Genomic DNA, 12349 nt, shown 5'->3' with positions numbered 1-12349 from the left:
TTTGGCAGAATATTACACCAAGTCTAACACCACCGGGGTAATGAAGTGAATATTCTGGCTAACCCTTCCACTCCACTACCTTCGACCATCTTGTGTTTCACGTGTAACTGCCAGGGCTTCTTCCCCATCACATTTTCCTGGCTTCCACGGGCCCAACCGTCTCACTATGAGGAGCCTCCTCACATATTCGTTTTGAACCAAGACTCAAAAACCTTCTACAAACTCTCCCAAGTCCAGGCAGCTGTGTCAAGATGGTTTCTTTAAACAATTTACACAAGGTGATTATGGTCAATCCTCCTCCCATCCTAACCCGCTGCCTTCCCTGTTCAGGTTGGGACATTAGAACCCTTACAGGAGTATGGGGTGAGAATATAGAGGTAAGAGCAGTGTGGGGTGTACGGGCAGAGACCAGGGGATGTAGATTTGGGACCCTAACCTCTTGTAACTGCATCTTTACGTAGCACTTAATGTGCTGTTAGGGTAAGGGCCATTTGCAATTAGGCGCTTGAGATGTGAATTGAATTTAATGGGCTCTGTTCTAAGAGGAATGAAGCGGGACCAGATAGAGAAGGAAAATCTGGGCTACTCGACTCTTGCTGGGACAAGACAGGTAGGTCTTAGAGGACACACATGGCCGACGATCTGCCAAAAACAGTCGATGGCCAACCTTCACATTCGAGCAGTCTCCATCTTTCCCAATTCTTCTAAAGTTGCAGATGGCTTTCAACCTTGAACCACTCATAACATGAGGGGAAATTAAAGTGACATTTACATTTTTTTTTTTACAAATGTGCCGTCGATTGTAGCCTGTACTGTGTGTTCCAGTGTATCTTTTAGTGAAAATTCCTGCCGACAGTTAGCAAAACCTGTCAGCTAAATTAAATGTTTAATGAATCATATTTGGTCACAAAAAAAAGGAATGCAATAAATTACAACTGGCATGGAATAATACTGCCTGAGAAAGAGAGGGATTTCCTCTGAAGTAATGACATAACTGTACCAGTCTCTCAAATCAGTATAATGTGTGCTATATTACCAGTGTTGGAAATGTATTACGGTATAGCCTGTAATGTCTTGAATTAGGGAGTCTCTCAGGCACAGACATGGTTGAAACCATAAAGGAGCAAATAATTGACAATGGGATGAGGTAAGCACATCATATTGAGCGTGTTATACAGCTTACTATGCTGTGAAAGGTGGTTAATAAGACCAACATTGCCTCGGCATGAACAGTGAAACCGATCAGATTACCATGCATCTTCAGATTTCCCAGAAAGGTTTGGTTCCTTGTAATGGTAATTGGGAGTCTATCAGTCAGGTATTAATCGTCATTCACTCAAAAAAAATGCTGGGAGGTAAACCAATCCTCTATAAAACAGACTCCTCAGCTTTCTCCAAAAAACAGGCATCATTGTCGATGAATCCCATGCCACTAACTCACAAAAACGTCACATTTGCCACTCTCTCCCAGAAATGTGACGCTTTGCTGCAATTGAAGAGGTCCTTTGCTTCTCAGAGAAAACAAAACCTTATTGGTTTGAAGGAGTGAAGAGGTCAGGAGGAATAAAGATGGATCCCTGTTGCCGGACACTGAAATCAATGTACACATTCATATGGTTGCGCTCCCACTCAGAACATATTTTAGCCTGATTAGACTTATAAAAACAGACTTATGAAAACAATATAGGAGTAGTTCACGAAAACCGTCAGAATGCGTTGATGTTTGTGAGTTGCGCCGTCTTGATTTTACACACAATTAAAAAACTAGCCTCTAACCAACCCTAACACAAACAAGCAGGAAAAATAGAGTGATTTGACTTCAGCTTTTATCGGAGTAGAATCGGCTCGCTGTAATCAAATGCTAAAAGAAGCACCTTAGGGTACTCAGAAATGGTCTGAAACACTGTTTCAGTGTCAATGATAAAGCCCAGAAGGTTCTATGCACAGAAATCGATAAACCTCCCAGGGTCATTCATTCAGTCTTCTCCATTAATGCAGTGGTGAATTCCGGCGGCCTAATGTCAACTGGCCTGTTTGGATTTAGCATCTCATCTCAACTCAACTGGCCAAACAGGGCTTTCATTGATCACAAATGGCAAATCTCTAGAAGATCTGGATTGCCTTTCAATTTCATAGCCAGCAGGGATATGAGATGCTATTCTGGTACATATATGACTACCACTAATCTATTCTTGGATCAATCGCAACTTGTAGAGAGTAGAGCGAGACCTGTGAAGCCAAACACAGGCTTTGTGGATAGGGTCGTCAGGTAGCCTGTAAAGTCGATTGTATGTCAAAACAAAACATTCCTGCCAGTGCCAAATTTGTCAATGCCACAATTCTCATCCATCAAGCTAATGTTTACAAAATATGAATGAGGGTGTGGTAAAATAAGAACTTGCCAATGATCCAATGCTTTCTAAATGTAAGGTTTACGACCATTGTGGCAATGCAACGGCTTGAGGTTGAATGTGCCTTTCGCTTTGCAGATAAATAACAAAAAATGTAGAGCCATTCATAAACAGTTAAACGGAATGCTCCAGGAGTTAGCTGTACATTCTGACCGTGAGTGTAAGATATGTCTTTGTGTGTGCGCGCACACAAACTAGGGTTCAGCGATATTTACGATAGTACCGGATATCGAAGATGATTGACAGCCATCATCGATGGTGACGACATTATGATGTGACAGACGATGCACTTTATAACCTATTTCAACTGGACTAGCACCACGCAGTAGAGATATGACCTGGTAGCTCAAAGCAGGGCCTATTCCTGGCCTATTCCTTTGCAGCCTGCATAACATATCAATAAATATGTTAAACAATTTACAAATGCAAGAGAAGAATGTAGATAAAGCTAAGATTTTCACCAAAGCAGTGTAAAATGTCCAGTCAGAAAATGTTTTTTGTTTTTTTTCTCTCAATGTCAGATGATCTGGTCCATATAACCCAACACCATATAACTGACTCTATAAAAGCCCCATTTTGTATTTTCTGTCCATTTGATATGAATGACAATTTTTATGCATGCTGGCTTTCTCCCACCGTGCTACTTCATGATTAAACAATTATTTTAGCCAACGGCGATCTACGGTCTCTCAGAAAGTTTTAGGTTGTTACTGAATAACTTAAAAACATGATAGGGCTAAGGTAATAATGAGAGAGGTAGGTCAAACAATAGCAAGATAGATTTTTCTAACGAGTAGTTTGAACAAATCTTACAGTTGAGCAAAGCTTAGTCTATTACAAGATAAATGTATGCATCCCTCCTACTTGTTGAAGAACATAAGCTATTTTAATAAGTAGGTTTTATCAAAAGCAATAAAGGGATACTTCGGGATTTTGGCAATGAAGCCCAATGATCTCATTTTTATGTCTCTGTGTGCAGTTTGAAGGAAGTCGCGTAATAACTGCATGACATTAAGGCTTGTCCGGGGCAAGTAAAAAATTAATAAATTGCTGGACAACTAGAAAATAGATTTTTATTTTTTTTATACAAAATTGCACATAAATATCAAAGAATTACTCCAGTAATGTGGCAGTGCATGGTTGAGTAAATTGCCCATATTCCTATAGCTTATTTCAATAAACATAATATATTTACACAAAGCAGAAGGTAAAGAGAGCGAAGAGTTTCAACAAAGCAGCGCAAAATATGCGGTCAGTAAATAAGTCGTTTTTTTTCTCTCTCTCAAATGATCTGGGCCAATAGCCAAAGTCAATTTCCTCTCCATTTGATATGATGACTGGCCTATTGCACTACTCTTTCAATTTAATCAAGGAGGCAAACTGGTGCGGGCCCAAAAAGGTGACACTTTTTTTTTTGCACTGAAACATGCAAAAAAAATCCTGCTAGGGGGAAATGCAGGTTAACTAATTAAACAACAAAGAATATTATCTACATGATCAGTCTCTGTGTAAAATAAGTGGTTCATGTGAACCTAAAAATGTAAAGAAAGCAATCCAATGTTATTTTCGCCTAGACATTACTAAATGACACTCAAGTCTTGAGAAAAAAACAATACACTAATATTGCAGTTAGCCATGACAGCCTATATAATATAACACTTGTGACCACACACACATCTAAATATTGCACTTGGGGAAAAAAACATCTCAAGTAGAAATAGAATGAAACAAATAGGCATTCTATTTTTGCTCTATTATAGTGGCCACTATAGTAGACATCAATGTGTGCAAAAATATCATTCACTGAGTAAAAAAAAAAGGTAATAATTCCCCCTCACACACACACAAGTGTTACTGTCAAGTTCAACACAACAAAAGTAATATCTTTGGGCTACACTATTAGATTGTACACTTTCTGCCTGCTGTGGACATCTGTTCTACAATGTGCCAGCAGAGCATGATACCATTTGTTGGAATAATTGATCTCTTTCAGGCAGAGTACACCTGGGATACCCCTCTTTATCCAATGTATTGAGAAAGAGGGAAAGTGTGTGGTGTTCCTTTCACCTCTATAGTGGCATCCAGCTTAAGCCAGGCCCGGCTCCAGCTACACTTAACTGTTTAACAAGCAATACCTAATTTTTCACCTAATTCTCTCATTCTGAAAAATAACCACATACTGTTAGGCTGGAAAATAGAACGAGTCAAAATTCACCCAAGGCTGAAAATGACAAAAGAACGTTGGCTAAACTGTAACACTAGCGCGAGCCCAAAGCAAATTCATGGAATCAAAAGCTCGTAGAGTCCGTTTTGACTGGAGCGACGCTTAGAATTCCATTTCACCTAAATGGCACATTTCTTTTTATCCCTTTAAATATTACCACTACAATATGTTCTTAGGATGAAACTGAAAAATAACTAATGTAGAAAGTAAACATCCGCACCTCAATGGTGCCAAGTGTGATTACGTCTGCATAATGAGGAAGTAGGAATAAAATGGCAACTTCTGACTATTTCTGGTTTAGCGTTTAACGACGAGATACTCTGCCCAGCCTTACATAATTAGAAAGAGGAGATTATCATGATTAAAATGGTGTCCGATTTGAAAAAAGCTAAATATACACATCGCGAGATATTTCGCGAAATACACTAGCATGCCTCTCCATAGGAAAACAACCGGGGGAACTCAGCGTTCCAAGGGCAAAAGGTATTTCGGGGCTAGCGTTTGATGACAACGGAATACACTGTCCAGTCTTACATAATTAGAACGAGGAGATTGTCATGTTTAAAATGGTATCCAATTATTTTGCGAAAGAGACATACCTATATTTCTCTATAGTAAATAATGGGACGACCTCAAGAGTTCCATGAGTACATTTTTGTTGTTTATTTTTAATTATAAACAACGTGGGCAGATCTCCATTGTCAACAATAGCAAAGCACGCATTGTGACGTAGAACAATAAACTGGGAATCAAACGTTCGGAAGGCGAGTTAGTGCCACGGTGCTCAATAGCGCTAATAGGAGCTGGCAGGGGGGAAAATGCCCTAAAATAAGGCCTGTGTTTTCGTGATTACTTCAAAACTATGGCAGGCAGCTGGGACATATTATAATATTATAAAACTGGGCTCCACGGTGGATGCAAATTTTTTATCAGAAAAAAGCAGTTAAAAATGTAGTGTCTAGCCTAATACTGTAGAAGGAAATGATGAGTTCACAGATAGCTCGTAACTAGTTAACATTTCACACAGATTGCCATGGTCCAGTAAGCAACTAATGTGTTATAACTTGAGTAAAGGCAAGGAGTCATATAATGTTACCAGTTAATACTATAGCGAATTGGTTAGGTTACTAAAGTTAGCTCATCTGATGTTGCTGTTTGACTTTATTACCAGCTCATTTTAATTTTCAAACCAACTCAATTATTTGATCAGTTAAATTGCCTAATGTTGCTCAACATTTCTCTGTCTAGCAAACGGATAATTCAATCCAGCTAGCAAGATACTTAACAATGCTAACAATACTTGTTCCACCACACTTTCTCCCTCACCTCAAACGTTTAAAATGCCAGTTGTTTTTCGGTTACAGCTCATGGAGGTACGCTTCATCACCCTCTCACCCCCGTCATGATCAAACAATGAATGAATCTAACAGAGTTCAGAAAGTTGTTGTTTTTGAATAACCCCAAATCATGAGACAGAAGAAACAATAGCAAGATCTAAAATATGAACAAACCTTACAGTCGAGCATTGCATTATAAGACAGAAATTATGCATGCGAGGCCGAAAGAAAATCTCTCCTTGCCGAAATGAAATATCATAAAAGCATTGAGACACATTGAAGTAATTTATTTCCCAAAATTATTCTTAGAAAGGTGTTTAATGTCCTTAAAATTGTAGCTTTTAAAAATGACGTAAATCAGAGTAGGCTATTCTCAATCACAGATGTATTTTGAATGACATATTTTAGGCCACAAGAAGTTAAATTGAGCAAACAATACCAAGATGGAAAAATATAACGAAGATTCCAATGAAAACTTAGGCTATAGTTGAGAAAAATATATGAATATTATTATTATATTATTCTAGCAATATGGAACCTAACTACAAAGCATATAAACTCAGCAAAAAAATAAGTCCCTTTGTCAGGACCCTGTCAAAGATCATTTGTAAAAATCCAAATAACTTCACAGATCTTCATTGTAAAGGGTTTAAACACGGTTTCCCATGCTTGTTCAATGAACCATAAACAATTAATGAACATGCACAGTAGGCAATTAAGGTCACAGTTATGAAAACTTAGGACACTAAAGAGGCCTTTCTACTGACTCTGAAAAACACCAAAAGAAAGATGCCCAGGGTCCCTGCTCATCTGCGTGAACGTGCCTTTAGGCATGCTGCAAGGAGGCAGGAGGACTGCAGATATGAACAGGGCAATAAATTGCAATGTCCGTACTGTGAGACGCCTAAGACAGCGCTACAGGGAGACAGGACGGACAGCTGATCATCCTCGCAGTGGCAGACCATGTGTAACAACACCTGCACAGGATCGGTACATCCGAACATCACACCTGCGGGACAGGTACAGCATGGCAACAACTACCCGAGTTACACCAGGAACGCACAATCCCTCCATCAGTGCTCAGACTGTCCGCAATAGGCTGAGAGAGGCTGGACTGAGGGCTTGTAGGCCTGTAGTAAGGCAGATCTTCACCAGACATCATCTGCAACAACGTCACATATGGGCACAAACCCACCATCGCTGGACCAGACAGGACTGGCAAAAAGTGCTCTTCACTGATGAGTCACGGTTTTGTCTCACCAGGGGAAATGGTTGGATTCGCATTTATTGTCAAAGGAATGAGCGTTACACTGAGGCCTGAACTCTGGAGCGGGATCGATTTGGAGCTGGACGGTCCGTCATGGTCTGGGGCGGTGTATCACAGCATCATCGGACTGAGCTTGTCGTCATTGTAGGCAATCTCCACGCTGTGCGTAACAGGGAAGACATCCTCCTCCCTCATGTGGTACCCTTCCTGCAGGCTCATCCTGGCATGACCCTCCAGCATGACAATGCCACCAGCCATACTGCTCGTTCTGTGCGTGATTTCCTGCAAGACAGGAATGTCAGTGTTCTGCCATGGCCAGAAAAGAGCCTGGATCTTAATCCCATTGAGCACGCCTGGGACCTGTTGGATTGGAGGGTGAGGGCTAGAGCCATTCCCCCCAGAAATGTCCGTGAACCTACAGGTGCCTTGGTGGAAGAGTGGGGTAACATCTCACAGCAAGAACTGGCAAATCTGGTGCAGTCCATAAGGAGGAGATGCACTGCATTACTTAATGCAGGTGGTGGCCTCACCAGATACTGACTGTTACTTTTGATTTAGACCCCCCCCCCCTGTTCAAGGAACTTGTTTTGTCTTGTTCAGAACTTGTTCAGTTTATGTCTCAGTTGTTGAATCTTGTTATGTTCATACAAATATTTACACAAGTTTGCTGAAAATAAACGCAGTTGACAGTGAGAGGATATATTTTTTTTTGCTGAGTTTAGTAGCCTAGGCCTAAATACAGAGCAGGGTGAGGCAAATATGCAAATCAGTTTAAAATGATTAAAACATGCAAATCAGTTCATAATTATCCAGTTTTGAGGATGGCACAGTTGCTCTGCAGCCCATGATGATTTACAACCCATCACAAGCCACACAGCCAGCAAGCCTCGCTGACTGTCACTTGCTCAATCTGCGCGCTTCATTCCACACAGACACAAATACAACCAGATAGGAAATGTGTAGTAGCCTAGGCCTTTGTGCCACAGCTCCACCAGAGTGGAATAGGCCATTCAAAAATATTTGGCTGCATTAAATATGTCACAAGCTAGGTTTCCATCCAATTGGCGGCAGATTTTTATGCAAGTTATTCTAAAATCCACACCAAAAGATGTTTCTCCATCTAATTGACTTGCGCTGTTGGATACAGTGCAAGTATAGGCTACATGATGAGATTATGAACAAAAGAAAGATCATTTTCGTAGTCATACGGCAGCCAAGCATCGATTATCATGTCACCAGAATAAGACCCTCGATATTTACTGGAAATGAACATCAGTAAACATCAACCTTGCACTTTCATCACCCTGTGAAGTTCATCCTAATTTATTTAATCTGTAACCTAACAGAAAACATGCTTTCCCAATCAGTGATAGTGGGTGGATCACACGGCATCGCATGACTTCAAGTTTACTTCGATATGAGCATGAAAGCATTTCCACCAACATCTTTCACATAATTAATTTTAGACCCAAAAAGATCCCATCATGTCTAGCGTATTTTGTTTTGAGGAACATTTGGGAATTTTACCGAAAAATTTTCTGTTTCCATCAGAACTTTTTTTTATCCGACGTGTACTTTACTATCATAAAAAGGTTGGAAGAAATCCTGGTTAGGGTCATGATTCCTCTCCTCCCTCGCCCGTATATGCAAGTTTGAGGAAGCAGTCTTTTTTTTGGGGGGGGGGGGACATCTAGGGGACGATAACATCATCTACCAAGGTGGCATAGCAGTTCAGACGTCTTTTGTCCTCGTCTTGTCGTGTCCTGTATATATATATATATATATATTTACAACTTTTTTCACATACATTTTATATCAACTCATCTTCAAAACACTCTCCTGCAACCCGCCTCACCAATTTATATTTATAAAAAAGTATTATTTACCTCAAATCTGTAATCCTCCAAGAAGCTAGCCAGAAACTCCAAGAAGCTAGCCTGAAACTAGCCAGAAGCTAGCCAGAAGCTAATCCAGAAGCTAACCAGAAGCTAGTTCAGAAGCTAGTTAGCTCCTTTACTGGCAAATCGTTAGTATTCAGGTAACCACGGTTTGTGGTCATCAGCTATCCTTTAGCTCGAAAATCTATTGCCAGTTCTGTACGGCGCAGCGCGGCTCGGAACGGAACATACCAGACCAATTTTTCTCTCCATGTCCCTGGATTTCGACTGCTCTCTGGACATTCATACCCGGATCTCACAGCTAGCTAGCTGCTATCCGTGTGACTATCGGCCTTCGTCGATTCAATTGTTCCGGAGCTAGCCAGCTCCGTCAATCACTCCTGAGTTCCATCAATCACTCCTGGGCTGCAGTCACCTATCCGGACCCGTTTTACTGCCTATGCGGAGCCCCACCGGGCCTTCACAACTGGACTGCCGACGTTATCTACCCGAAGGAGATCCGGCTGGCTCCTCCGTCGCGACGTTACCTGAACGCCCATCTGCGGCCTGCTAACCGTTAGCTGTCTTACCGGCTGCTATCTGAATAGACAATCGGACAATTTATTTATTTTTATTATTATTATGTTTTCTTCTTGGGCCTCTATAACTATATCTATTGTTTTTATTTTTGTTGTTGTTGTGTGATTTGGATTAATCCCTTCTACCACACGGAACCCCACTAATCTACTGACGGAACGCAAGAGGTGGCTAACAACAGACCTCCATCCTATGCTAGCTTGCTACCGATGGCCTGGCTAGCGGTCTAAATCACCGTGACCCCCAACCAACCTCTCCACTCACTGGACCCTTTTGATCACTCGACTAAGCATGCCTCTCCTTAATGTCAATATGTCTTGTCCATTGCTGTTCTGGTTAGTGTTTATTGGCTTATTTCACTTTGGAGCCTCTAGTCCTGCTCACTATACCTTATCCAACCTATTAGTTCCACCACCCACAAATGCAATGACATCTCCTGGTTTCAATGATGTTTCTAGAGACAATATCTCTCTCTTCATCACTCAATACCTAGGTTTACCTCCACTGTATTCACATCCTACCATACCTTTGTCTGTACATTATACCTTGATGCTATTTTATCGCCCCCAGAAACCTCCTTTTACTCTATGTTCCAGATGACCAATTCTCATAGCTTTTAGCCGTACCCTTATTCTACTCCTCCTATGTTCCTCTGGCGATGTAGAGGTGAATCCAGGCCCTGCAGTGCCTAGCTCCACTCCTATTCCCCTGGCGCTCTCTTTTGACGACTTCTGTAACCGTAATAGCCTTGGTTTCATGCATGTTAACATTAGAAGCCTCCTCCCTAAGTTTGTTCTATTCACTGCTTTAGCACACTCTGCCAACCCGGATGTTCTAGCTTTGTCTGAATCCTGGCTTAGGAAGACCACCAAAAATTCAGAAATTTTTATTCTAAACTACAACATTTTCAGACAAGATAGGACTGCCAAAGGGGGCGGTGTTGCAATCTACTGCAAAGATAGCCTGCAGAGTTCTGTCCTACTATCCAGGTCTGTACCCAAACAATTTGAACTTCTACTTTTAAAAATCCACCTCTCTAAAAACAAGTCTCTCACCGTTGCCGCCTGCTATAGACCACCCTCTGCCCCCAGCTGTGCTCTGGACACCATATGTGAACTGATTGCCCCCATCTATCTTCAGAGTTCGTGCTGCTAGGCGACCTAAACTGGAACATGCTTAACACCCCAGCCATCCTACAATCTAAACTTGATGCCCTCAATCTCACACAAATTATCAATGAACCTACCAGGTACCTCCCCAAAGCCTTAAACACGGGCACCCTCATAGATACCATCCTAACCAACTTCCCCTCTAAATACACCTCTGCTGTCTTCAACCAAGATCTCAGCGATCACTACCTCATTGCCTGCATCTGTAATGGGTCAGCGGTCAAATGACCTCCACTCATCACTGTAAAACGCTCCCTGAAACACTTCTGCGAGCAGGCCTTTCTAATCGACCTGGCCGGGGTATCCTGGAAGGATATTGATCTCATCCCGTCAGTAGAGGATGCCTGGATATTTTTTTTAAATGCCTTCCTAACCATCTTAAATAAACATGCCCCATTCAAGAAATTTAGAACCAGGAACAGATATAGCCCTTGGTTCTCCCCAGACCTGACTGCCCTTAACCAACACAAAAACATCCTATGGCGTTCTGCATTAGCATCGAACAGCCCCCGTGATATGCAGCTGTTCAGGGAAGCTAGAAACCATTATACACAGGCAGTTAGAAAAGCCAAGGCTAGCTTTTTCAAGCAGAAATTTGCTTCCTGCAACACTAACTCAAAAAAGTTCTGGGACACTGTAAAGTCCATGGAGAATAAGAACACCTCCTCCCAGCTGCCCACTGCACTGAAGATAGGAAACACTGTCACCACTGATAAATCCACCATAATTGAGAATTTCAATAAGCATTTTTCTACGGCTGGCCATGCTTTCCACCTGGCTACTCCTACCCCGGTCAACAGCACTGCACCCCCCACAGCAACTCGCCCAAGCCTTCCCCATTTCTCCTTCTCCCAAATCCGTTCAGCTGATGTTCTGAAAGAGCTGCAAAATCTGGACCCCTACAAATCAGCCGGGCTAGACAATCTGGACCCTTTCTTTCTAAAAAATTATCTGCCGAAATTGTTGCCACCCCTATTACTAGCCTGTTCAACCTCTCTTTCGTGTCGTCTGGGATTCCCTAAGATTGGAAAGCAGCTGCGGTCATCCCCCTCTTCAAAGGGGGGGACACTCTTGACCCAAACTGCTACAGACCTATATCTATCCTACAATGGCTTTCTAAGGTCTTCGAAAGCCAAGTCAACAAACAGATTACCGACCATTTCGAATCTCACCATACCTTCTCTGCTATGCAATCTGGTTTCAGAGCTGGTCATGGGTGCACCTCAGCCACGCTCAAGGTCCTAAACGATATCTTAACCGCCATCGATAAGAAACATTACTGTGCAGCCATATTCATTGATCTGGACAAGGCTTTCGACTCTGTCAATCACCACATCCTCATCGGCAGACTCGACAGCCTTGGTTTCTCAAATGATTGCCTCGCCTGGTTCACCAACTACTTCTCTGATAGAGTTCAGTGTGTCAAATCGGAGGGTCTGCTGTCCGGACCTCTGGCAGTCTCTATGG

The 12349-nt window shown here is 41.9% G+C and overlaps 1 protein-coding gene across 1 annotated transcript in view; it reads right to left on the bottom strand.

Annotated features, from left to right (window-relative positions):
* LOC109902257 (26S proteasome non-ATPase regulatory subunit 1-like) overlaps window positions 1-12349 on the bottom strand; it is a 114359-nt gene that overhangs the window by 48252 nt on the left and 53758 nt on the right. The gene's annotated exons all lie outside the window — the stretch shown is intronic.

This window comes from Oncorhynchus kisutch, linkage group LG13, assembly GCF_002021735.2.
Source record: "Oncorhynchus kisutch isolate 150728-3 linkage group LG13, Okis_V2, whole genome shotgun sequence".
Lineage (NCBI taxonomy): Eukaryota > Metazoa > Chordata > Actinopteri > Salmoniformes > Salmonidae > Oncorhynchus > Oncorhynchus kisutch.
This window is presented reverse-complemented; position numbering and strand designations above follow the sequence as displayed.